The following is a 26,247-nucleotide window of genomic DNA, read 5'->3' as shown; positions in this document are numbered from 1 at the left end:
CACATGATTGGCATGCGATTGGCAGCCACTTTTAAGGCAACTACTAATAACGCCATTTAGAGAATCCAGGCCAAAGTGTAAGGTGCTCCAAACGCATCAAGTATCAGTGTAATAATAAAACATTACTTCTCAATCAGGCACCTCAAGAAAATCATGTGTGGTATGTAAGGTTTTATTGGTTATTACATTGAAACTTTGTTGTGAAAACAATTTTATAATCTCATAGTAATACTTATAAAAAGTAGTATTGAATACTATGGCATATACAGTACTCCCCTGATATTCGCAGGGGTTCCGTTCCAGGAACCCCCGCAAATCTTGAAAAATCGCAAATACGGTTTTTCATGGGGGAGACTGGAGAGGGCGACAGGAGAGAGCAGCCGGAGCGCCGGCGAGTGCAGGAAATCACTCGCTGTATGCTCCAACCGCCTCTTCCTGCACTAAGTCGGGCCTTACCAGTCAGGAGCTGCGTATCAAAGCAGCTCCTGATTGGATAAGGCCCGACTTAGTGCAGGAAGAGGTGGTTGGAGCATACAGCGAGTGATTTTCTGCACTCGCCAGCGCTCCGACTGCTCTCTCAAGCTGTCCTCTCTTTTTCGGCGGTTCACGGTCAGAAAATACCCTTGATGACCGGGACCGCAAACCGCCGACCGCGAACAACCGGGGGAACACTGTACTCTGAAGATACACAATTCTTATATAATGAAGATTTCATTTACATTATTGTATTATACAGTACAAACCAGGAAATGCAGAAACCTTCAGATGCCCTCACAAAGAAAATGCATTGCAGAATATTTACTTTTCATCTATTTACGTTGGGAATGGTTGTGGAGCACATTAGTTTCCATGTGGCATTTGTGAGCAGGGTGGGTTTGATTTAAATCATACCCGTGACATTATGAGTGGATTAATGGATTTTGTTTATCAAAAAAATTAAACATTGCATGAATATACAGTCTCAAGCTACGTAATTAAAATCTAATCCTTATTTCATGCCGAATAACTTTTGAACTATAATAGAAACATAGAAATAGACGGCAGATAAGGGCCACGGCCCATCTAGTCTGCCCACCCCAATGACCCTCCCCTACCTTTCTCTGTGAATAGATCCCACGTGTCTATCTCATTTGGCCTTAAAATCAGGCACACTGCTGGCCACAATAACCTGAAGTGGAAGACTATTCCAGCGATCAACCACCCTTTCAGTGAAAAAGAATTTCCTGGTGTCCCCATGCAGTTTCCCGCCCCTGATTTTCCACAGATGCCCCCTTGTTGCCGCAGGACACTTGAAAAAGAAGATATCTTCTTCCACCTCGATGCGGCCCGTGAGATACTTGAATGTCTTGATCATGTCACCCCTCTCTCTGCGTTCCTCGAGTGAGTACAACTGCAACTTATCCAGCCGTTCTTCGTACGGGAGATCCTTGAGTCCCGAGACCATCCGGGTGGCCAGTCTCTGGACCGACTCCAGTCTCAGCACATCCTTACGGTAATGCGGCCTCCAGAATTGCACACAGTATTCCAGGTGGGGCCTCACCATGGATGCATACAATGGCATAATGACTTCAGGCTTACGGCTGACGAAACTCCTGCGTAAGCAACCTATGATTTGCCTTGCCTTGGATGAAGCTTGCTCCACTTGATTGGCAGTCTTCATGTTCTCACTGACGATCACCCCTAAGTCTCGTTCTGCTTCAGTTCTTGTTAGGATCTCGCCATTAAGGGTTTAAGTCTTGCATGGATTTTGGCTGCCCAGGGGCATGACTTTGCATTTTTTGGCATTGAAGCTGAGTTGCCAGGACCTAGACCAGCGCTCCAGTAGGAGTAGGTCGTGCATCATTTTGTCGGACATTGAATTTATGTCTGTTGTGCTTTTGCCCACTACATTGCTTAGTTTGGCGTCATCGGCGAATAATGTTATTTTAACTTGCAGCCCTTCTGCCAAGTCTCTTATAAAGATGTTGAATAGGATCGGGCCCACCTCCGTCATTTCGGAGGGGGTGCCATTCACCACTACCCTCTGAAGCCTACCTCCAAGCCAGTTCCTAACCCATTTCGTCAATGTGTCGCCCAATCCTATAGAACTCATCTTGCTCAGCAACCTTCGGTGTGGTACGCTATCGAATGCTTTACTGAAGTCCAGGTATACGATGTCCAGGGACTCCCCAACATCCAGCTTCCTCGTCACCCAGTCAAAGAAGCTGATCAGGTTGGATTGGCAGGATCTCCCCTTAGTAAATCCATGTTGACGGGGATCCCGTAGATTCTCCTCATTCAGGATCGTATATACTGTATATCTTAAATAGAAAACTATTTTTAGATAGATATTCCTTCAAAAAAAGCATTTTAAAAAAATCCAATTTAAATAAAAAAAATTGATGTTTTAAAAATCTGATTTTTTTTCCCACCCTGTGTCTGAGCATAACTCATAGATGGCCCAGACAAACAGGAAACCTACCCTCTTTTATTTTGCTTTTGAAACTATTTGTCTTGCTTTTTTTCTGCAGTTTTTGTTAATGTTCAATTTAAAAGTGATTTAATTGATCAGGTCCAGAGTCTTATGGTAGGAGCAATTAGATCCAAATTCTTAATATACTCAGTGCTCAAATATATTTATAAATGGTACAGCTACACTTTCTCATCTGTAATAATCTTCAGAAGCCTTGGAGATAAGCAGTTTCACATGAACCACTGTACCCATGCCATGGTTCGCCTGAATCGTCATAGGCTTCACATGCTAATTCATTTGTTTTCCATCAAAAAGCATTTTTGAAAAATCATTCATGTTATTTCAATGTACAAAAGTACTTAGCTTAAAAACGATGCCCCTCTTTATTTGAGGCACTAGCCAGATAGCCTGAAATGGATCATGTTTTGCTCAAGCTTTATCAATGGCTGGTCCCAATGCACTGAAACAAAAAGAAAACAACCCAGTAGCAGTTATTCAAAAAACAATTGCCCAAAGAAAAGACCAATATTCTAGGGCATGTTTTTATGTCATTGTATAATAAAACTGATCACATTTCAGATGCAAATAGCTTGTTGAAATAAAAAGTAGCTGGCACTGCCTACCTGAAAGACGCTATACTTCCATTTCTTAGTACTAAAGGCGTACAAACAGGAAATCTTTAAATGGCAGCAGGAAGCAGAAAAGAGCCAATGAAAGCCCTCCCTCAAATTGAGGAGGACCAGTCTAATTCAGCAATGAGCCCATTAGGCAAACTGTTCAGAAAGAAAAGCCAGCGATGTTCCTTATAATTGAGCAGATAGTCGATGTCACCCCACTCCCTGCCCTATTCAATTTTATCAATAACTATCCAGCGTAGATCTTGCAGTGTGTGTTGCACCCCATGATTAACAAGGTGGGACAGTTAACACTTGATGTGTGATCCTGGATTTATGTTCGTTCAATTGTAACTTAATGGGTCTGGACAAATGACCCACATATAACAGACCGCAAGGGCACTGTATAACATTGGCCGTTTCACAAGACTTGTTGGCATAAGCTATTAGAGATCTCTGCCCTCGTGGATCCTATTGCATACCCTTGATAGTAAGGGTGCAACACTGATAGTGTCCACTTTGTACATGGCACCTTCAGCTCTTCCATTGTACATTGTAATCTATTCTCTTATAAGACGGTACTTACTTCTATTGTTTTACCCCATTTATACATTATTATGGGGTGATGTTCAAAACAGCAATGTATATTATCCCAGGACAAGCAGGCAGGTATTCTCACTAGTGGGTGATGTCATCCGACAGAGCCCCGATACGGACGTCTCACAAACATACTTGCATGCAGAAACTCAGAAGTTTCGAGATGCCCGCACCATGCATGCGCCAGTGCCTTTCCGCCTGATGGTCTGGGCGTGTCTCCTCAGTTCTTTTCTTTCCGCGGAGCTGAGAAGTTCTACTTCAATTCTGCGCTGATTGAATTCCCGTTCTTTTGCCTTCTATTGCCGCGGTTTTGAGTTATTTTACTCTTTATCGTGTGTTTTATTTTCTTTGGTTTCTTTTTAAAAAAAAAATAATAATAATAATTTCTTCCGGCGATTTGACCGGGTCGGCCGCGTGGCTCAGGCCCCGCGGAGCTTTTTCAGCCTATGTCCCGGCCAATTACTGGTTTTAAAAAGTGTAGCAAGTGCCAGCGCGCGATTTCGTTGACGGACCCGCATCGACGCTGCCTGCAGTGTCTTGGTCCAGAACATTTCCCGAAATCGTGCCGGCCTTGTTCCACTCTCACAGCGCGTGCGTTTAAGCTTCGCTGTTTTTTGTGGGAGTCGATGTTCAAGATGGAAGCTGCTAAGGAACCCTCAGCATTGACTTCGGCTGGCGCTTCGCCTGCATCTGCGAAGCCCTCCACCACTCCTGCTACGCCGGGTCTCCTGAAGCCGGCTTCCTTTGTTCCGGTTTCGACCCCGCCTTCTGCTCCGGTGCCTTCCTCCGTCTCCTCGGATCAGGTACCGCCTCCTCTCATTCCACCAGTGGTTCTCAAAGTGCCAAAGGCTTCCAAGCAAAAGCACTCGACCACGAAGGAGCGCGAAGATCGTTCAGGAGGTCCCACTTTAGGTGCGGCTCCCTCCTTGTCGTCTTAGTTGCGGTCCCTTTTGGAGGCTCAGTTTGTCGAGCTCATGACCACCATGGGACCCAAGTTGATAGCAACGATCCAAGGTGACCTGCCGGTTCTGACTCCGGGGAGCGGACCGCCCCCTCTTCCTCCTCCTCGCCGGTCGCTCTCGCTGCTTGACGAGGAGGAGCGGCGATGGGCGGTCGGTCCCTCGAGGCGGGCCTCCTTTAGTGACATGCCCCCTTTAGAGCCCATTACGCCTTCAGACGAAGAGGTGTGGAATCCCTCTTCGAGTAATCGAAGCCCTGGGCATCGCAAATCACAGGAAGAGTTCTTCCGCACTCCTTATCAAGCCTGGACTGCATCTCGGGAGGCGTTGAATCTCCCGCCTCTGCGCTCTACGGCCTCAAGTCCCATCTACTCGTTAGAGGCGTCTGGGGTCCATTCTAAACATCGCCGCTCTAGATCCCCCTCCCGGCACCGAGAGGGGCATCGGTCCAGGCATTCTTCGCGGCACTCTTCCCGGCACTCTACAGTATCGCCGCAGAAGAAGTTGCCGCGTATGGGGTATTCCTCGTCGGATGTGTCTCCTCCGCCGGGTCCGGAGTTCGAGGATCCCTGTGTCTCTTATTCACCCTGTCGATCGCAGGTCTCTGTGGATCCCGAGGCCTTGACTTCGTCCAGTCCATCTCGTAGGCCTGTGCTGGCGGACCAGTTATCCTTTTCATCTTTCCTCCGGCAGATGGCGGATGACCTGGACATTACCTTGGACTCCGGTTCTCGGTACTCCAAGGAATACCTCGACACCATGCATTTGCCTCATCCTCCTGCAGAGTCTCTTCGTCTGCCTCCACACAAGCTCCTCGACCAAACGTTCATGAGATGTTTTGAAACGCCGTACTCTATTCCTGCTGTTCCTGGCAAGTTGGATGCCCGGTACCGCACGGTTCATCACAAGGGGTTCGAGGGCTCTCAACTCTCTCACCAATCCCTGCTGGCGAATCCTCCCTCAAGAGGTCTCATCCGTCCCAGGTGTATGCCTCGGTACCTCCGGGTCGCGAAGGCAGGACCATGGATAAGTTTGGTAGGCGGATATACCAGAACTAGATGATGGCTTCCAGAGTTCTCAATTATACTTTTCATTTTGCCACTTATTTGGAGTTCTTCCTGCCTGTGCTTCGGAAGTTCACACCCTACATTGAGTCTCAGGCTCGCTTCGAATTTGAGGAAGTAGTTGCTTCGCTGTCCCAGCTACGTCTACATTTAATGCAATCCTCCTACGATGCCTTTGAGCTTTCGGCACGGGCTGCTGCCTGTTCCGTGGCTATGCGTTGATTGGCATGGCTTCGGACCATTGACATGGACCCGAACCTCCAGGACAGGCTTGCCAATGTTCCTTGTGCACGGGCAGATTTATTTGACGAGTCCATCGAGACCGTGACGAAGAAACTATCTGACCATGAGAAATCCTTTCAGTCCATTCTTCGACCCAAGCCTAAGCCGACACAGTCTCGTCCTTCTCGGCCGCCTTTGATCTATCAACGGCGTTATACACCAAGGCAGGCTCCGGCTGCGAGACAACCAGCGAAGAGGCAGCCTCCACAGAAGGCTCAACAAAAGCCTCAGCCTTCTACTGTCCCCAAGGCTCCTCAGCCTTTTTGACTCTCTCTTAGGGAGCATAACCAACCTCGTTCTGCCATCCCCTGTTTTCCCCATTGGGGGGGTCGCCTCCATCATTTTTACCATCGATGGGCGGCTATCACTACCGACCTCTGGGTCCTAACCATCATCAAGGAAGGGTACTCTCTTCAGTTCCTTCGGGTCCCCCCGGACCACCCTCCAAGAGAGTATCCTTCCAACTTGACCCAGACCGCCCTTCTTCTTCAGGAAGCTCAGGCTTTGCTCCGGCTTGGGGCCGTCGAGCTGGTCCCTGTGGACCAACTCAACCGGGGGTTTTACTCCCGATACTTCCTTGTTCCGAAGAAGACGGGCGATCTCCGTCCGATTCTGGACCTCAGGATCCTCAACAAGTTCCTGGTCAAGGAGAGATTTTGCATGCTGACCCTTGCTTCTCTCTACCCCCTCCTCGAGCAGAACGACTGGTTATGCTCTCTGGATCTCAAGGAGGCCTACACTCACATTCCCATTCATCCGGCCTCTCGCAAGTTCCTCAGATTTTGGGTGGGACATCTACATCTGCAGTATCGAGTGCTTCCATTCGGCCTGTCCTCGACTCCCAGAGTCTTCATGAAGTGTCTGGTGGTAGTGGCCGCTGCACTCCGGAACCAGGGTCTTCAGGTTTTTCCCTACCTCAACGACTGGCTCATCAAGGCCACCTCGGCTCCAGGGGTCATCTCGGTGACCCTAACCACGATTTGGTTCCTGCAGAGTTTGGGCTTCGAGATCAACTTCCCCAAATCTCATCTACAGCCTACCCAGTCTCTCCCCTTCATCGGGGCAGTTCTGGATACCATTCGACTCAGAGCATTCCTTCCTCCTCAGCGCATGGATGCTCTCCTTCATCTCTGCCAGTCTGTGTCTTCTCGCCCGTCCATCTCAGCGAGACACATGATAGTTCTCCTGGGCCACATGGTCTCTACAGTTCATGTGACGCCTTTTGCCAGACTTCACCTCAGAATTCCTCAGTGGACTCTGGCTTCTCAATGGACTCAGGTGTCAGACCCTTTGTCTCGTCACATCATGGTCACTCCTGCTCTTCAGCAGTCTCTACTTTGGTGGATGACCTCTTCGAATCTATCCAGAGGTTTGCTGTTTCACACTCCTCCCCACCAGAAGGTTCTCACAACCGATTCTTCGACCTATGCATGGGGAGCTCATCTGGATGGTCTTCGCACTCAGGGATTCTGGACCAGTGCGGACCGACTCCATCAAATCAATCTTCTGGAGCTCAGAGCCATCTTCAATGCTCTTCAAGCTTTTCAACATCTGCTTCACGACATGGTGGTCCTCATTCGCACAGACAATCAGGTCGCCATGTATTATGTCAACAAGCTGGGGGGCACGGGCTCGGCCTCCCTCTGCCAGGAAGCTCTCAGAGTCTGGGATTGGGTGGTTCGCCACAACGCCTTCCTCAAAGCTGTCTACATTCAAGGGAAGGACAATGTCTTGGCAGACAACTTAAGTCATCTCCTCCAACCTCACGAATGGACACTCCATTCCAGGCCCCTTCATCAGATCTTTTCTCAGTGGGGGACACCTCAGATAGACCTCTTTGCTGCTCCCCACAACTTCAAGCTGCCTCAATTTTGCTTCAGGATCTACACTCCTCATCGTCTCGAGGCAGATGCCTTTCTGCTGGACTGGGGGACTCGCTTTCTGTATGTGTTTCCTCCATTTCCACTCATTCAAAAGATTCTGGTCAAGCTGAAATCCGACCATGCCACCATGATTCTGATAGCTCCTCGGTGGCCCAGACAACCTTGGTACTCCCTTCTACTTCAGCTCAGCAGCAGGGAGCCATTCCTTCTTCGTGTTTCCTTCACTGCTTACTCAGCATCAGTGATCTCTACTTCATCCCAACCTGCAGTCTCTCCACCTGACAGCTTGGTTCCTCTCAACGTGACTCCCCACCAGTTTTCCCAGACGGTGAGGGATGTGTTGGAAGCTTTCAGGAAGCCTGCTACTCGACAATGCTACTCCCAAAAATGGACTCGATTTTCTTCCTGGTGTGTTTCGAATCGTAAGGAGCCTCAGCGAGCCTCCCTATCTTCTCTATTGGACTATCTTCTAAATCTGTCTCAGTCTGTCTCACCTGTCTCACCTGTTCTCACCTGTCTCAAATCTACATCTATACGAGTCCACCTGAGTGCTATTGCGGCTTTCCATCAGCCTCTACAAGGGAAACCTCTCTCTGCTCATCCTGTGGTTTCCAGATTTATGAAAGGACTTTTCCATGTCAATCCTCCTCTCAAACCTCCTCCAGTGGTTTGGGATCTTAATGTGGTCCTTTCTCAACATATGAAACCTCCTTTTGAGCCTCTCAACAAGGCTCCACTAAAGTTTCTCACTTGGAAAGTGTTTTTTCTGGTGGCCCTCACGTCTGCTCGCAGGGTCAGTGAGCTTCAGGCCTTAGTGGCGGATCCACCTTTCACAATATTCCATCATGACAAGGTGGTCCTTCGCACTCATCCGAAATTCCTGCCTAAGGTGGTCACTGAATTTCATCTCAACCAATCCATTGTTCTTCCAGTGTTTTTTCCAAAGCCTCATTCTCATACTGGAGAATCAGCTCTTCACACTCTGAACTGTAAGCGTGCTTTGGCTTTCTACCTGGATCGCTCCAAACCACACAGAACTGCTCCTCAATTTTTCGTCTCCTTTGATCCGAGCAAGTTGGGACGCCCTGTCTCGAAGCGTACCATCTCAAACTGGATGGCGGCTTGCATCTCTTTCTGCTATGCCCAGGCTGGATTACCCTTTCCCTGTAAGGTCACAGCCCATAAGGTCAGAGCAATGGCGGCCTCTGTAGCCTTCCTCAGATCATAGTAACATAGTAACATAGTAGATGACGGCAGATAAAGACCCGAATGGTCCATCCAGTCTGCCCAACCTGATTAAATTTTTTTTTTTTTTTTTTTTTCTTCTTAGCTATTTCTGGGCGAGAATCCAAAGCTTTACCCGGTACTGTGCTTGGGTTCCAACTGCCGAAATCTCTGTTAAGACTTACTCCAGCCCATCTACACCCTCCCAGCCATTGAAGCCCTCCCCTGCCCATCCTCCTCCAAACGGCCATACACAGACACAGACCGTACAAGTCTGCCCAGTAACTGGCCTAGTTCAATCTTTAATATTATTTTCTGATTCTAAATCTTCTGTGTTCATCCCACGCTTCTTTGAACTCAGTCACAGTTTTACTCTCCACCACCTCTCCCGGGAGCGCATTCCAGGCATCCACCACCCTCTCCGTAAAGTAGAATTTCCTAACATTGCCCCTGAATCTACCACCCCTCAACCTCAAATTATGTCCTCTGGTTTTACCATTTTCCTTTCTCTGGAAAAGATTTTGTTCTACGTTAATACCCTTTAAGTATTTGAACGTCTGAATCATATCTCCCCTGTCTCTCCTTTCCTCTAGGGTATACATATTCAGGGCTTCCAGTCTCTCCTCATATGTCTTCTGGTGCAAGCCTCCTATCATTTTCGTCGCCCTCCTCTGGACCGCCTCAAGTCTTCTTACGTCTTTCGCCAGATACGGTCTCCAAAACTGAACACAATACTCCAAGTGGGGCCTCACCAATGACCTGTACAGGGGCATCAACACCTTTTTTCTTCTACTGACTACGCCTCTCTTTATACAGCCCAGAATCCTTCTGGCAGCAGCCACTGCCTTGTCACACTGTTTTTTCGCCTTTAGATCTTCGGACACTATCACCCCGAGGTCCCTCTCCCCGTCCGTGCATATCAGCTTCTCTCCTCCCAGCATATACGGTTCCTTCCTATTATTAATCCCCAAATGCATTACTCTGCATTTCTTTGCATTGAATTTTAGTTGCCAGGCATTAGACCATTCCTCTAACTTTTGCAGATCCTTTTTCATATTTTCCACTCCCTCTTCGGTGTCTACTCTGTTACAAATCTTGGTATCATCTGCAAAAAGGCACACTTTTCCTTCTAACCCTTCAGCAATGTCACTTACATACATATTGAACAGGATTGGCCCCAGCACCGAACCCTGAGGGACTCCACTAGTCACCTTTCCTTCCTTCGAGCGACTTCCATTAACCACCACCCTCTGGCGTCTGTCCGACAGCCAGTTTCTGACCCAGTTCACCACTTTGGGTCCTAACTTTAGCCCTTCAAGTTTGTTCAACAGCCTCCTATGAGGAACTGTATCAAAGGCTTTGCTGAAATCCAAATAAATTACATCTAGCATATGTCCTCGATCCAGCTCTCTGGTCACCCAATCAAAAAATTCAATCAGGTTCGTTTGGCACGATTTACCTTTTGTAAAGCCATGTTGCCTCGGATCCTGTAACCCATTAGATTCAAGGAAATACACTATCCTTTCTTTCAGCAACACTTCCATTATTTTTCCAACAACTGAAGTGAGGCTCACCGGCCTGTAGTTTCCTGCTTCATCCCTGTGACCACTTTTATGAATAGGGACCACATCCGCTCTCCTCCAATCCCCAGGAATCACTCCCGTCTCCAGAGATTTGTTGAACAAGTCTTTAATAGGACTCGCCAGAACCTCTCTGAGTTCCCTTAGTATCCTGGGATGGATCCCGTCTGGTCCCATCGCTTTGTCCACCTTCAGTTTTTCAAGTTGCTCATAAACACCCTCCTCCGTGAACGGCGCAGAATCTACTCGTGTAACTTTGCCGGACAATCTCGGTCCTTCTCCAGGATTTTCTTCTGTGAACACAGAACAGAAGTATTTGTTTAGCACATTTGCTTTCTCCTCATCACTCTCCACATATTTGTTCCCAGCATCTTTTAGCCTAGCAATTCCATTTTTTATCTTCCTCCTTTCACTAATATATCTGAAAAAATTTTTATCTCCCTTTTTTACATTTTTAGCCATTTGTTCTTCCGCCTGTGCCTTCGCCAAACGTATCTCTCTCTTGGCTTCTTTCAGTTTCACCCTGTAGTCCTTTCTGCTCTCCTCTTCTTGGGTTTTTTTATATTTCATGAACGCCAACTCTTTCGCCTTTATTTTCTCAGCCACTAGGTTGGAGAACCATATCGGCTTCCTTTTTCTTTTGTTTTTATTGATTTTCTTCACATAAAGGTCCGTAGCCATTTTTATCGCTCCTTTCAGCTTAGACCACTGTCTTTCCACTTCTCTTATGTCCTCCCATCCTAACAGCTCTTTCTTCAGGTACTTTCCCATTGCATTAAAGTCCGTACGTTTGAAATCTAGGACTTTAAGTATCGTGTGGCCACTCTCCACTTTAGCCGTTATATCAAACCAAACCGTTTGATGATCGCTACTACCCAGGTGAGCACCCACTCGAACATTAGAGATACTCTCTCCATTTGTGAGGACCAGATCCAATATCGCTTTTTCCCTTGTGGGTTCCGTCACCATTTGTCTGAGCAGAGCCTCTTGAAAGGCATCCACAATCTCCCTACTTCTTTCCGATTCCGCAGACGGAACATTCCAGTCCGCATCCGGCAGGTTGAAATCTCCCAACAGCAGAACCTCCTCTTTCCTTCCAAACTTTTGGATATCCACAATCAGATCCTTATCAATTTGCTGCGATTGAGTCGGAGGTCTGTAGACTACACCCACGTAGATAGAAGTTCCATCTTCTCTTTTCAGAGCAATCCATATCGCTTCTTCCTCTCCCCAGGTCCCTTGCATTTCGGTCGCTTGGATATTGATCTTTACATAGAGAGCTACTCCTCCACCTTTATGACCATCTCTGTCCTTCCTAACCGACACCGATTGAGGAGATTTGCAAGGCTGCCACTTGGTCCTCGGTTCATACTTTCACCTCTCATTATTGTCTGGATACTTTCTCCAGAAGGGATGGACAGTTTGGCCAAACGGTGTTACAAAATTTATTCTCCTAAGTAGCCAACTCTCCCACCATCCCATTGAGGTTAGCTTGGAGGTCACCCACTAGTGAGAAAACCTGCCTGCTTGTCCTGGGATAAAGCAATGTTACTTACCGTAACAGTTGTTATCCAGGGACAGCAGGCAGCTATTCTCACGTCCCACCCACCTCCCCTGGGTTGGCTTCTCTGCTAGCTACCTGAACTGAGGAGACACGCCCGGACCATCGGGCGGGAAGGCACTGGCGCATGCGCGGTGCGGGCATCTCGAAACTTCTGAGTTTCTGCAAGCAAGTATGCTTGTGAGACGTCCGTATCGGGGCTCTGTCGGATGACATCACCCACTAGTGAGAATAGCTGCCTGCTGTCCCTGGATAACAACTGTTACGGTAAATAACATTGCTGAAAGTACATTCCAGTGTTTGAAAATCAAAGATATAACAGCAGAGGCATTTACAGTATAAGGCATTATCCCAGGACAAGCAGGCAGCATATTCTTGACTGATGGGTGACGGCACCGACGGAGCCCCGGTACGGAAAATTTTAGAGTGATTGCACTCTAAGAACTTGGAAAGTTCTGGTAGGCCGCACGCGCGAGTGCCTTCCCGCCCGACAGAGGCGCGCAGTCCCCAGTTTCTTAGTTTCCGCGGAGCTAAGAAGACGCGTTTTTCAACGGCTGTTGAAATTTTTTCTACTTGCCTTCCCGCTCGCGTAAACTTTTTTGGCTCTATTGCCTTTTTTCTTTTATTTCATTTTTGTAAAAAAAAAAAAAAAAAAACTTGTATTTTTTTCTTCATTTTTGGTTTTTCCCCGGCGGGGCCTTCTGCCACCATCGAGGCCTCGGCCTTCGATTTGGCTGAAGCCGTTTTTACTTTCATGCCCCCTCAGCCAGGGTTTAAAAAGTGCCAGCGGTGTGCTCAGCCTATATCTCTCACGGACCCACACAACTGGTGCCTACAGTGTTTGGGTCCTGAGCATCAGGCTTCTACCTGCACCCGCTGTGCCACGTTAAAAAAACGTACTCTAAAAAATCGCCAGATACAACAGCGATTACTGTTCGGTGCCGAGATGTCCGACCCTGTTCCATCGACACCGGCTTCGGCACCTGCTCAGTCAGCACCTTCATCTTCGACACCGCGCGACACCGCACCGGCGTCCCAGCACTCAGGTAAGCCGGCTAAGAAGCCTTCCCCGCTAGAGCGTCCTCCGGTCTCGAGTGCAGCGAGCCCAATCCTGCCGACTGTGAGGCGCCAGCGGAAGCGCTCCGCCCCTATTGAGGTGAGTCCCTCGACATCGGGCTCCTCATCTCCGGGGCGTCGAGCGGCACCGCAGGTACCGCAAAAGAAAAAGGCGGTACCGGTGCCATCCCTGGATGATCGCATTGCGGCCATCCTCCAGGTGCAGTTCAAGGAGCAACTACAACATCTCCTTCCAGCTATCTTGGCATCGAACCTTCCGGTGCCGGTCCGCACTGAGCCGCCGGTACCGACAGTGGAACAACCTGTACTGTCTACATCCACTGTGTCGGTACCGCTTCACTCGGCCTCATCGGTATCGATGCCAGTCCTCGCACCGGAGCCGAGAGCTCAACATCAGTCGGTACAGACTTCGGCACCGGTGCCACCGATTACATCCCCTGGTTCCATATCGATGAGGTCGGGTAAGTCGGTGCGCAAAACCCGACACTTAGAACCATCTACCCCAGAGTCTCGGGACCGTACTTCCCATGTCAGGGACCCTGATCTGTGGGGAGATTCAGAGGAACCCTTTCTCTCTGAGGGTGAGTGTTCCTCAGATGAGGATGACTCTGCTGCACCTGACCCATCCTCTAGGCATGACACTACATCTTTCTCTTCTTTTTTGAAAGACATGTGTGACTCTCTGTCTATTCCTTTGGAGGCTGAGTCTAAAAAGTCTAAAGCCTTTTTAGACGCCCTTGACTTTGACCAGCCTCCAAAGGAATTTTTGAAGCTCCTTCTTCATGACATCTTGAGGGAGACTTTCTACAAGAATCTAGAGACTCCCTTAACGATTCCAGGTGCTCCACGTAAATTGGATTCTTTATACAAAGTAATTCCCATTCCTGGATTCGACAAGCCTCAGCTTCCACACGAGTCTCTACTTGTGGAATCTACGCTTAAAAAATCCTCAGGAGCTAGTGTATATGCTTCTGTACCTCCTGGCAGAGAGGGTAAAGCCATGGATAAATTTGGTAAGAGGCTCTACCAAAATGCAATGTTGGCTAACAGAGCTGGTAATTATGCTTTTCATTTTTCATTCTATCTTAAACATCTCCTTACCACCATGGCTTCATTTGAGAAGTACCTTCCTCAGCGTAAACAACAATCTTTTCATCATTGCTTGTCTTCTCTGTTTCAACTTCGTAAGTTCATGGTTTGGTCCATTTACGACACTTTCGAACTTACCTCCAGAGCGACAGCAATGTCTGTGGCAATGCGTCGCCTGGCCTGGCTTCAGGTATCCGAACTTGATGTTAACCATCAAGATCGGTTAGCCAATGCCCCGTGCCTAGGGGATGAGCTCTTTGGGGAATCCATGGACTCGACCACTCAAAAGCTCTCTGCCCATGAAACACGCTGGGATACCCTGCTTAAAAATAAGAAAAAGCCTCCTCCAACAAGATCTTTCAGGCAGCAATCGGCCTATCAACGCCGCTTCACAGCTCGCCCATTACCAACAGCTTCTCAGCAACCCAGGCGTCAACGGCAACAGCAACGTCAGCCTCCCAGACAACAACAACAGCAACAACCTGTGAAGCCACCTCCACAGCAGAAGACACAGCCCTTTTGACTTAATTCTCCAAAGTATAGCCAGTATTCCTATATCTGCTCACCTGCCTCAACCTATAGGAGGTCGTCTTTCTCTGTTCCTCAGCCAGTGGGAAGTTATTACTTCGGACCAGTGGGTCCTCAACATCATCCACCACGGCTACTCTCTCAATTTTCAGACCCTTCCGACCCAAAACCTGCCAAAAGAGTCTGCTTTGCACAGTCCTCAATCTGCCCTCCTTATTCAAGAAGTTCAATCCCTTCTCCTTCTGAACGCCATAGAGGAAGTTCCTCTAGATCAACAGGGGCAGGGATTCTACTCCCGTTATTTTCTAGTCCCCAAAAAGACAGGAGATCTCAGACCAATCCTGGATCTTCGCGATCTCAACAAATGTTTAGTAAAGGAAAAATTCAAGATGCTTTCTCTAGCCACTCTTTATCCTCTTCTCAATCAAGACGACTGGCTGTGCTTCCTCGATCTCAAAGAGGCATACACTCACATACCGGTCAATATGACCTCCAGACGGTATCTCCGCTTCATGATCAATCATTGTCATTACCAATACAAGGTGCTACCCTTCGGTCTTGCTTCCTCTCCAAGGGTGTTCACCAAATGTCTCATTGTGGTGGCTGCATTTCTACGCTCTCACCAGCTTCAGGTATTTCCTTACCTGGACGACTGGTTAATCAAGGCCACTTCCACTCAAGCAGTACTCCTGGCCACCAACCAAACCATCCTGTTTCTGCAACTACTGGGGTTCGAGATCAATCTACCCAAATCTCATCTCATCCCCACTCAGAGACTTCAATTCATTGGAGCCGTGCTAGACACAGTCCTCATGAGAGCATTCCTGCCATCCAACCGTCTTCAGACTCTTCAATCTCTATGTCAGCAGGTGCTTCCACAACGTTCCATCTCTGCCAAGCAAATGATGATACTCTTGGGTCACATGGCATCCACAGTCCATGTCACACCCCTCGCACGTCTTCACCTGCGCACTCCTCAATGGACCCTTGCTACTCAGTGGTCCCAAGCGACGGATCCTTGCTCACGACACATATCTGTGACATCATCTCTTCGTCAGTCTCTACAATGGTGGTTGGTATCCTCAAATCTATCCAGAGGTCTTCTGTTCCATCTACCTCCTCATCAACTAGTCATCACCACCGACGCCTCCCCTTATGCATGGGGAGCTCATTTGAACGAGTTCCAAACTCAAGGCCTTTGGACAGCCCAGGAAAAGAAGCATCACATCAATTTCCTGGAACTCAGAGCGATGTTTTATGCCTTCAAGGCTTTCCAACATCTTCTCTTCCCTCAAGTTCTTCTGCTGTGCACAGACAATCAAGTTGCGATGTACTACATCAACAAGCAGGGTGGAACGGGCTCTCGCCTCTTGTGCCAGGAAGCCCAGAAGATCTGGACTTGGGCCATAAATCACCATCTATTCCTGAAAGCTATTTACATTCAGGGAGAAAATAATTCCTTAGCGGACAAGCTCAGCAGAATTCTCCAGCCTCACGAGTGGACACTCGATCCTGTCACTCTACAATCCATCTTCGCTCAATGGGGCACTCCTCAGATAGACCTCTTTGCAGCTCCTCACAATCACCAGCTGCCCCTATTCTGCTCCAGACTCTACTCTCCTCACCGTCTGGCAGCGGATGCGTTTCTCCTCGACTGGTCAAATCTGTTCCTGTATGCTTTCCCTCCTCTGCCTCTCATGTTGAGAACCTTGTTCAAGCTCAAGAGGGAACGAGCAACCATGATTCTGATTGCTCCGAGGTGGCCCAGGCAGCATTGGTTCTCCCTTCTACTTCAACTCAGTGCCAGGGAACCTTTTCTTCTTCCACTGTATCCTTCTCTGCTTACACAGCATCAGGAGACCCTTCTACATCCCAACCTCCAGTCTCTGCACCTGACAGCTTGGTATCTCTCGGGCTGACTTCTCATGATTCGTTTTTGTCTCAGCCTGTTCGTTCAATTCTGGATGCCTCCAGGAAACCGGCCACTCTGCAATGTTACCGTCAGAAATGGACTCGTTTTTCTTCCTGGTGTCTTCTCCATCGTCATAATCCCACTTCTCTTGCAGTGGAGACCTTGTTGGATTATCTTCTTTCTTTGTCCGACTCTGGCCTCAAGTCCACTTCAATCAGAGTCCACCTCAGTGCTATTGCGGCTTTTCATGAGCCAGTCCATGGAAAACTCCTCTCAGCTCATCCCCTGGTATCCAGGTTCATGCGGGGTCTTTTCAATGTGAAACCACCTCTTAAAGCCCCTCCTGTTATCTGGGATCTCAACGTGGTTCTTTCCGCCTTAATGAAGCCTCCTTTTGAACCTTTGGCTACCTCTCCTTTCAAGTTTCTCACTTGGAAGGTTCTTTTCCTTATTGCCCTTACCTCTGCCAGGAGGGTCAGTGAGCTACATGCACTAGTTGCAGATCCACCTTTTACGGTCTTTCATCATGACAAGGTGGTTCTGCGTACACATCCAAAGTTTCTTCCTAAGGTTGTCTCTGAATTCCATCTCAACCAATCCATTGTTCTGCCTGTCTTCTTTCTGAAACCTCATTCTCATTCTGGGGAACAGGCTCTACATACTTTGGATTGTAAACGGGCTCTAGCTTACTATCTAGAGCGTACTAAACCCCACAGATCAGTTCCCCAACTCTTTCTGTCCTTTGATCCGAATAAATTGGGACGTCCTGTTTCTAAACGTACGTTGTCTAATTGGCTGGCAGCGTGCATTTCCTTCTGTTATGCTCAGACCGGACTGACACTGGAAGGTTCTGTCACGGCCCATAGAGTCCGAGCGATGGCAGCATCTGTAGCTTTCCTCCGTTCCACTCCTATTGAGGAAATCTGCAAGGCTGCTACTTGGTCCTCAGTTCATACTTTTACATCTCATTATTGTCTGGATGCATTCTCCAGACGGGATGGACACTTCGGCCAATCTGTTTTGCAAAATTTGTTTTCCTAATGGCCAACCTTCCCTCCATCCCTCTTTTTGTTAGCTTGGAGGTCACCCATCAGTCAAGAATATGCTGCCTGCTTGTCCTGGGATAAAGCACAGTTACTTACCGTAACAGGTGTTATCCAGGGACAGCAGGCAGATATTCTTGCGTCCCTCCCACCTCCCCGGGTTGGCTTCTTAGCTGGCTTATCCTAATTGGGGACCGCGCGCCTCTATTGGGCGGGAAGGCACTCGCGCGTGCGCGGTGCGGCCTACCAGAACTTTCCAAGTTCTTAGAGTGCAATCACTCTAAAATTGTCCGTACCGGGGCTCCGTCGGTGCCGTCACCCATCAGTCAAGAATATCTGCCTGCTGTCCCTGGATAACACCTGTTACGGTAAGTAACTGTGCTTTACCATTACAATGTCCTCATAATCTTGAGTAATACTGTTTCTTAATAACAAATCTGGGCAATTTTTGATCTCATATATGCCTTCTTTATAAGTTTTGTAGGGTACCCTTGATCTACAGACCTATTGTACAGTATAGTGGCTTGTTTTTCCAAGCTAGTTAACCCCTTTTCAAAACTGTAGCGCGGTTTTTAGTGCCGACCATGGCGATAACTGCTCCGATGCTCATAGGTATTCTATGAGTGTCGGAGCTGTTACCGCTGGCGGTTTTGTAAAAGAGGGGTTAATGAGGAGCGAATGCGCAGAAATTGACAGGTAGGCCATCTCAATCAACGATTATGAAAGCTGCTATATTGTAATAGTGTTCCTAGCAATGACTTTGTGATGCACATAGTCTGTATGAGTGAGCTCGTTCTGTAAAGGTGCACATCCAGAAAATCAGTGTACTGTTAATTATCCTATAAGCAATGGAGCTGTTATCTGGTGAAATTACAGAAGACTCTTGAAGGCTAAAAGCACATCTTGCACTGGTTGTCCTTTTTGTTTTGTTTCTCATATTTATTTTCTGTCATAACCATATTGTTTATTGGTTTGCAAGCGTGCTTTTTCCAGTGGTGCAGTATTCAAGGAAAGATATTTGAATTGGGTGTTCCTGGTCTAGAGCAGTAAGGAAAACATCTATTTAGGTCACACCTCACTCCATCAACGGACTATAAATGTTCCAACCAATAACTTCCCTGTAATCTTCTGGATATGACCAGAATCTCATCCTTTTGTAATCCGCCTAGAACTGCAAGGTATTGGCGGAATAAAAAAACAAATGTATTATGTACACAGTGCAGTAATTATCATTAAAAGGTGGTCTCTTAGAATTCAGCTAACTTTATAGGAAATGTATTGTTGAATGTAACCTGAGAAGGTGATAGGCTCCTCTTGCTTATCTGTTAAATGCTTTTTACAGCTAAGAATACTTTTTTAAGAAGATATTGTCTTGGGATGAATACAGAGTAATCTGAAAACCATCTAGCAGTGAAGACAGAGCTGCTTGTTCATCAGAGCTTTCTGGCTGAGGAAGATTTCGGTAAACTTTACCTATTCTCACTTTACCTATTTAGAGGAGATGTTAAAGGATGGATTTGATTTAAATCACAATTTAAGTCATGTCTGTGACATTATGAATGGATTAATGGAATTCATTTACCAAAAAAATTAAATATCGAATGAATATACAGCCTTTTCTAACCCTTATTTCATGGTGAATAACTTTTGGAGGATAATGTATCTTAAATAGAAAACTGTCTTTACATAGATTTTCCCTCATAAAAGCATTTTATTAAAAAAAAAATGATTTAAATCAAAATCCTTGATTTTTATTCACCCTGAGAAGTTATCAACATAGATCACTGTTAAGATGGATTATTAATAACTAGATATTACATAAATTGGAGCCTGTGCTAAAATAGGCCTGATTTAGTAGTAAAATAATTTATCTTAACAGTAGTCCATGTTTAATCCATATTAGAGATTTTGTGTGACATTTTCTGAGTAAGATGAACCACTATTCTTGGAGTTGGTGCTCAATAAGTTTCACATCAAGAAGAACTGTGCAATCAGTGAATCATACACATATCATATGATGTTTATGAGTATGCATATGTGTTTGGGGGGTATATGTACCTTATATACATATAATTCAATTAGTACAATTAATAATGTGACATATTTCTATTGGGATTTCCAAGAACTAAACTTCTTTCCTCAGGTCAGGGTGTTTGAAGTGGTCTCTACCTACATAACTAGCAATTCCTCCTCTGTTCCTAAGAGTTGCTAGAAACAGGAAAATACCCAACTTTATGGCCCATAATATTACAGTTTGGAAAAAAAAGATAGTATAGCATGCAAGAAGAGGAGTGAGACCAACAAGATGGCCAGAGCCACACCTTCTCTGTGCAGGTCCCAGTCACCCATGTTTAAATGCTGGTTGTAAAGTCACCACATGGTGGGGATGATACATGGTTATAACCAAGACTCCAAGTATTGCTGACAATAACTTACCATTCAAGATGCCTTCCCCTCTCTCCTAAGATGTACAGTATGTGACAATAAAATGATCTAACACACTGAAGGTGTTGAAACTTTATCTGTGTCCTGCCATCTGTGGTGCCGAGACTGTAGAAGTCTGGCTTTGGCCTCAGGTCTCCACCATACTGTATTTGGCTGATCTTTCAGTCTCTTTCCATTTAAAAACTATACTATTTTCCAAGTTCTCCAACTTATGAAAAAAAAAATCCATATTTTGAATTAATCCAGTTCAAAAATCCTTTCTTCCAATAAACACAACTTTCCTTCTTGAAACTGTTTGTGGATGTGAATGTCCAAGGCAATCAAGAGTTCAAGAAGAAGAAATATACCCAGCTGATGCAGGTCATGTGCTTTCATTTTGATGTTCTGTGGGAGGTATTTCTGACAGTCTGCCTTGAGCACTGCACCATTGAACCACTAACTTCGCTGCCACCTTCCAAAGAAGGCACCATGTCTCACTTTCATGAAAGTCTCTATCATCGTGGCCCAGCCACTACCACATCACCCAAAGCCAATATATATTGGCATGAACAGGCCTTTCTCGTGGGATTAGCGTTGCCTTTTTGTCCAACTGCTGGGTCACTTCTAATAGCACACCAGCAGTGGAACCACTAGATCCTGCTTTGAGGGTAAGCAGAGATAGATTCTGGGATGAATATTTGCTGCATATCCGCTGACACTGGGATTGCTGGGCTATTTGAGACTTTCCTTTAGCCTTCAGATCAAGAAATAAATTGGGACAGCCACCCTCATCCAACTTAATGCTTGCACTGCCATCATTGCCTCTAGTTACATAGAAACATGGCGACATAAAAAAAGCCAAATGGCCCATTCAGTCTGTTCATCCACAGCATCCACTATCGCCTCCTCTCACTAAAAGATCCCACATGCTTGTCCCATGCTTTATTGAATTCATACATAGTCTTTGTCGCCACCATTTGTAGCTGTGTGGCCACTGCCATATTGGTCCACCTTATAAAAGGTACTGTTTAACAATATTCTAAACTTTTCTTCACTGTTAAAGCCTCTCTCTGAATTTAAAACTATGCAAAAACATTAGCTTATCTGAGAAGTTTTTTTTTCTACATGTCTATTATTAATCAGTGGATTAACGGGTGAGTAGTTCAATTCTGTAACCTGAGATCAAGAAATGAAAACAGCAGATGTTTTTGAGTTATTACAGTAGCTCTGATGTGATCATCTGCTGATCCTAGTTTTTTTTTAAAATGTGACTTCTACTACTGTTTTTCTCCAGTGCTTAATTACTTGGGGTAAAGGGTTAGAAGCAGATGGGAAGAATTATTTTTCCTAAAATCATCTTTCTAGAAGCTTAAAACATAAAACAGGAGAGTTAGAGTATATATCACTGAATGATGAGGTAGATATAATAGGCATCTCAGAGACCTGGTGGAAGGTAGACAATCAGTGGGTCACTGTGTTAACCTGGGTACAAATTATATCACAGTGATAGAGTAGATCTAATGTGTGTGTGTGGGGGGGGGGGTTGTGCTATATATTAAAAAGGGAATTTGATTAAATTAAATAAATCTGCATGACATAGATAGCAGTGGGGAATTCATATGGATAGAAATTCCATATATGAAGGGAAGGAATATACAGGTAGGATTATACTACCATCCTTGGGACAGAATGAGCAAACAGATGAAGAAATGTTTTCAGAGATTAGGAAAGGTGGCGAATTGGGCAACAGTATAATAATGGGTGATTTCAATTACCTTTCACACCTAGAAAAATTTACAGAAGGGCAAGAGAAGGAACTCAATCAGCAAAAAATTCAACCTATGCTCCCTTCTGAAGAAGTTCAAATCTCTGCCTCATGCATAACCAAAGTGGAGAAAAAGACTTCAGTGAATACAGCGCAATGCTTAATTCAAGCAAAAGCCAAAATAGTCAAGCATGCACACCTTAATCATAGTACGCAACAAACTCCAAAACAGAATTGCCACAGAACCTTACAAAAAGACCAAGAAAAAGGCAAAAATGGTCAAGGGTTCCAAGAGTGGTAGTAGAACAGCAACCACCGCAAAAAGTTAAATCAACAACAGATGTTGAAAAGATAAACGCTTTACTATAAATAACTTTGAGAATATATTGTGAGGTTTAGGTATCCTCAGAGTGAGGGGTCAGCGACGGGAGCACCGCTCCAATGCTTCACGCAACAAGGTGGCGCCTGAAAGACCACCACCTACACACCATCATCGGGTACCTGTGTGTGCTTTAAATCAGAATAACACTACCACCATCAAAAATAGTGTAAAATAAACACAGGTGAAAACAGTTACAACAACCACTCTGGGAACCCCCCAGGATGGGCAGGGGAGGGCTTCAATGGCTGGGAGGTTGAGATGGGCTGGAGTAAGTCTTAACAGAGATTTCGGCAGTTGGAACCCAAGCACAGTACCGGGTAAAGCTTTGGATTCTTGCCCAAAAATAGCTAGGAAGAAAAAAAATTTTAAAAAAATAAAATTTAAATTGAATCAGGTTGGGCAGACTGGATGGACCATTGGCTTGACATCATTGCTGATGGTTTTTAAGCACGTCTGGCGTGCCTTGGTTGAACCTGGTTCTGTGGTGTTCCATCTGCCCTGTCCTACTTCCCCTGGACATCAGATGAAGATTCACTGAAGCTAAGTTGTGCTGTTTTCATTTTTTGGGAGTTAGTAGATGACGGCAGATACTAACTCCCAAAAAATGAAAACAGCACAACTTAGCTTCAGTGAATCTTCATCTGATGTCCAGGGGAAGTAGGACAGGGCAGATAGAACACCACTGAACCAGGTTCAACCAAGCCTGGTTTCGGGAGCACGTCCCTTCCTCAGGAACCCATAATTCAAGGAATCAATCAATGGCAGACCTCCGGGAGAGCTGGAAGAGAGGAGGAGCTAGCGGGGAGGCACGCCAGACGTGCTTAAAAACCATCAGCAATGATGTCAAGCCAATCACAGCAAAGAGGGGAACGGCAACACTAAACAATAGTGTTCCATTCAATGTCATTCAGTCCATGGGGAGAGACACAACGTAGATGGAAAATCCAAAACTGCTGTTGTACTACCACTGCTGTTTGCTGTTCTACTACCACTCTTGGAACCTTGACCATTTTTGCCTTTTTGTTGGTCACCTTAATCATAGGCCAAAAAAACTCCACATATTTTAAACATACTTTCAAAAAGCAGAGATTTAAACACTCTCCAGGAATAATGTTCATCCAAATTACAATCTCTCCCCCCAAAAAGTACCAGTGTGGCACAACTTCAACAATGCAAAAGGCACAAAATTCAAATGGAAAAAATTGGCATTGAAGAACACTCTAAACGTTGCAGCAAAAACAATAATACGTTGTTAATATCATATCAAAAGATTGGAGCAGTTCAACATGAGTCCCACAGTATAAGTGTAAGAAGAAGGTTTTTTACCATAAGTTCTAAAACAGTCCCAAAAAGGACAAAAATCTCCTTAACTGTCCAACTTTTGAACTGCCTAGAAGCCATAGGCATCACAGGAAATGCTCACAATTGGTTCCAGGAATTCCTCTGGAACAGATCCTACCAGGTATTCAAAGACGACAAACTTTCCCATAGCTGGAATAACAACTGCGGATTACCCCAGGGTTCCCCCCTATCCCCGACCCTCTTTAATATCTACCTATGTTCATTAGGAAATCTGCTACAAAGCCTAGGGCTCATCTTCTACATTTACGCAGACGACATTACTGTAGTGATCCCTCTAACCTCCCTAACATCACAATAAATCAACTCCTCAACCAACATCCTACATCAGATAGAGCGCTGGATGATGGCCTTCAAACTGAAACTCAACACAGAAAATACCAAATTCTTCCTGGCATCCCCCAATGAAAAGATAAAAGAAAATACAATTCACTTACAGAGTCGAGAATACAAAATTGACCAAACCATAAAGATATTGAGGGTAACCCTTGACAAACACCTAACCCTGGAAAATCACACAAACCTATTGTTTAAAAAAAGTATTTCGGTTCTATGGAAACTTCGCACTATTAAAAAATTCTTCGACGAAAAGTCCTTCCGTTTACTAATACAATCATCCATCTTAAGCACTCTAGATTACTATAATATATACCTAGGTGCTTATAAAAAGAACCTCAACAAACTGAGATTAATTCAGAACACCGCGATCCGACTAATCCACGGTTTAAAAAAATGGGAACACATTACCCCTTACTATCAGAAACTCTACTGGTTACCCGTAGAATCCAGAATCCTCTTCAAGTTTGCTTGTATTTGTTACAAAGCTCTCTTTGGGATACTTCCAACTTACCTAATCTCCCAGTTCTTTCTCAACGGTTTCAACAAGAGCACTCGCAGAACAAACCTATTTAATTACCCCTTCCTGAAATCTTACCAATACAAAAAGTTTCTAGATAGAATGTTATCATTCCAGGCAGCCAGGCTGAACACATGGCTTGGAAAATCTGTACTTGAGGCCACTACATACGCATACTTTAGAAAATCCCTGAAAACTCGATTGTTTAACAAATTCTAAATTCCCAACCCACCTCTTCCTCGCTACGGCACTCCTCTCTACCTCGCCACTACCCCAACTCTAGATTTGAGATTAACTTTTACCCTCTCTCCCCTTGTATCCCATATCCTGACAAAATGTATCTTTATCGTAAACCACTTGTATGACTTGTATCCCACTTACTGACAAAATGTATCTTTGTTGTAAACCACTTGTATCCCATGTACTGACAAAATGTATCTTTGATGTAAACCACTTGTATCCCATGTACTGACAAAATGTATCTTTGTTGTAAACCACTTGTATCCCATGTAGTGTCAAAATGTATCTTTACTGTAAGCCGCTTTGTTATCCCAGGACAAGCAGGCAGCATATTCTTGACTGATGGGTGGCGGCACCGACGGAGCCCCGGTACAGACAATTTTAGAGTGATTGCACTTTAAGAACTTGGAAAGTTCTAGTAGGCCGCACCACGGAGGCGCGAGGTCCCCAGTTTCTTAGTTTCCGCGGAGCTAAGAAGATGCGTTCTTTTCAATGGCTGTTGAAAAGCCCTTTTTTTCACCTTCCCACTCGCGCGATTTTTGTCTCGGAAGAGTTTCTTCCTCCTTTTCTTTTTGTTTTTAGTACTTTTTTAGTTAAAAAAAAAAAACCCTTTATTTTCAGTTCTCGGGTTCGCCCCGACGGGGCCTGTTGCCATCATCGAAGCCTCGGCTTTCGATTTGGCAGAGGCCGTCTTTACTTTCATGCCCCCTCAGCCAGGGTTCAAAAAGTGCCAACAGTGTGCACGGCCCATTTCATTGACCGACCCGCACAACTGGTGTTTACAGTGCCTGGGTCCGGATCATAGGGCTTCCACCTGCACCCGTTGTGCTACTTTGAAGAAGCGCACGTTGAAAAACCGACAGCTTCAACAAAAATTACTTTTCGGTGCCGCGATGGCTGATTCTGCGGCACCGGCATCGGCTCCTTCGCAATCGGCTCCTACTTCCTCGACGCCGCGTGACACCGCTACGGCGTCGCACCAGTCAGGTAAGCCGGCTAAGAAGCCTTCCCCACTCGAGCGCCCTCCGGTCCCTATGGCAGCAAGTCCAATCCTGCCAACCACGACGCGCCCGCGCAAACGCTCCGCCCCCATAGAGGTGAGTGCGTCTTCATCTGCCTCCTCATCCTCTGGGCGTCGAGCGGCACCGCAGGTACCGCAGAAAAAGAAAGCGGTACCGGTGCCCTCTTTGGACGAGCGTATTGCAGCCGTCCTTCAGGTGCAGCTTAAAGAGCAGTTGCAGCAACTCTTCCCTGCTCTCTTGGCACCGAACTTTCTAGTCCCGGTCTGATCTGAGCCACCGGTTCCGCCCGTGGAACAGCCCCTATTGTCGGCTTCCACTCTGTCGGTACCGGTCC

General features: G+C 46.1%; 1 protein-coding gene across 4 annotated transcripts in view; it reads left to right on the top strand.

The window, feature by feature from the left end:
- Positions 1–26,247, top strand: part of THRAP3 (thyroid hormone receptor associated protein 3) — a 176,551-nt gene that overhangs the window by 23,793 nt on the left and 126,511 nt on the right. For all 4 annotated transcript variants that reach the window (XM_033953670.1, XM_033953669.1, XM_033953672.1 and 1 more), the window contains exon 3: positions 19,208–19,327. The gene's annotated coding sequence lies outside the window, so the exon portion shown is untranslated. The remainder of the gene's footprint in view (positions 1–19,207; positions 19,328–26,247) is intronic.

This window comes from Geotrypetes seraphini, chromosome 8 (genome assembly GCF_902459505.1).
Source record: "Geotrypetes seraphini chromosome 8, aGeoSer1.1, whole genome shotgun sequence".
Lineage (NCBI taxonomy): Eukaryota > Metazoa > Chordata > Amphibia > Gymnophiona > Dermophiidae > Geotrypetes > Geotrypetes seraphini.
The sequence above is the reverse complement of the archived record's forward strand: the minus strand, read 5'-3'. Positions and strand labels throughout refer to the sequence as shown.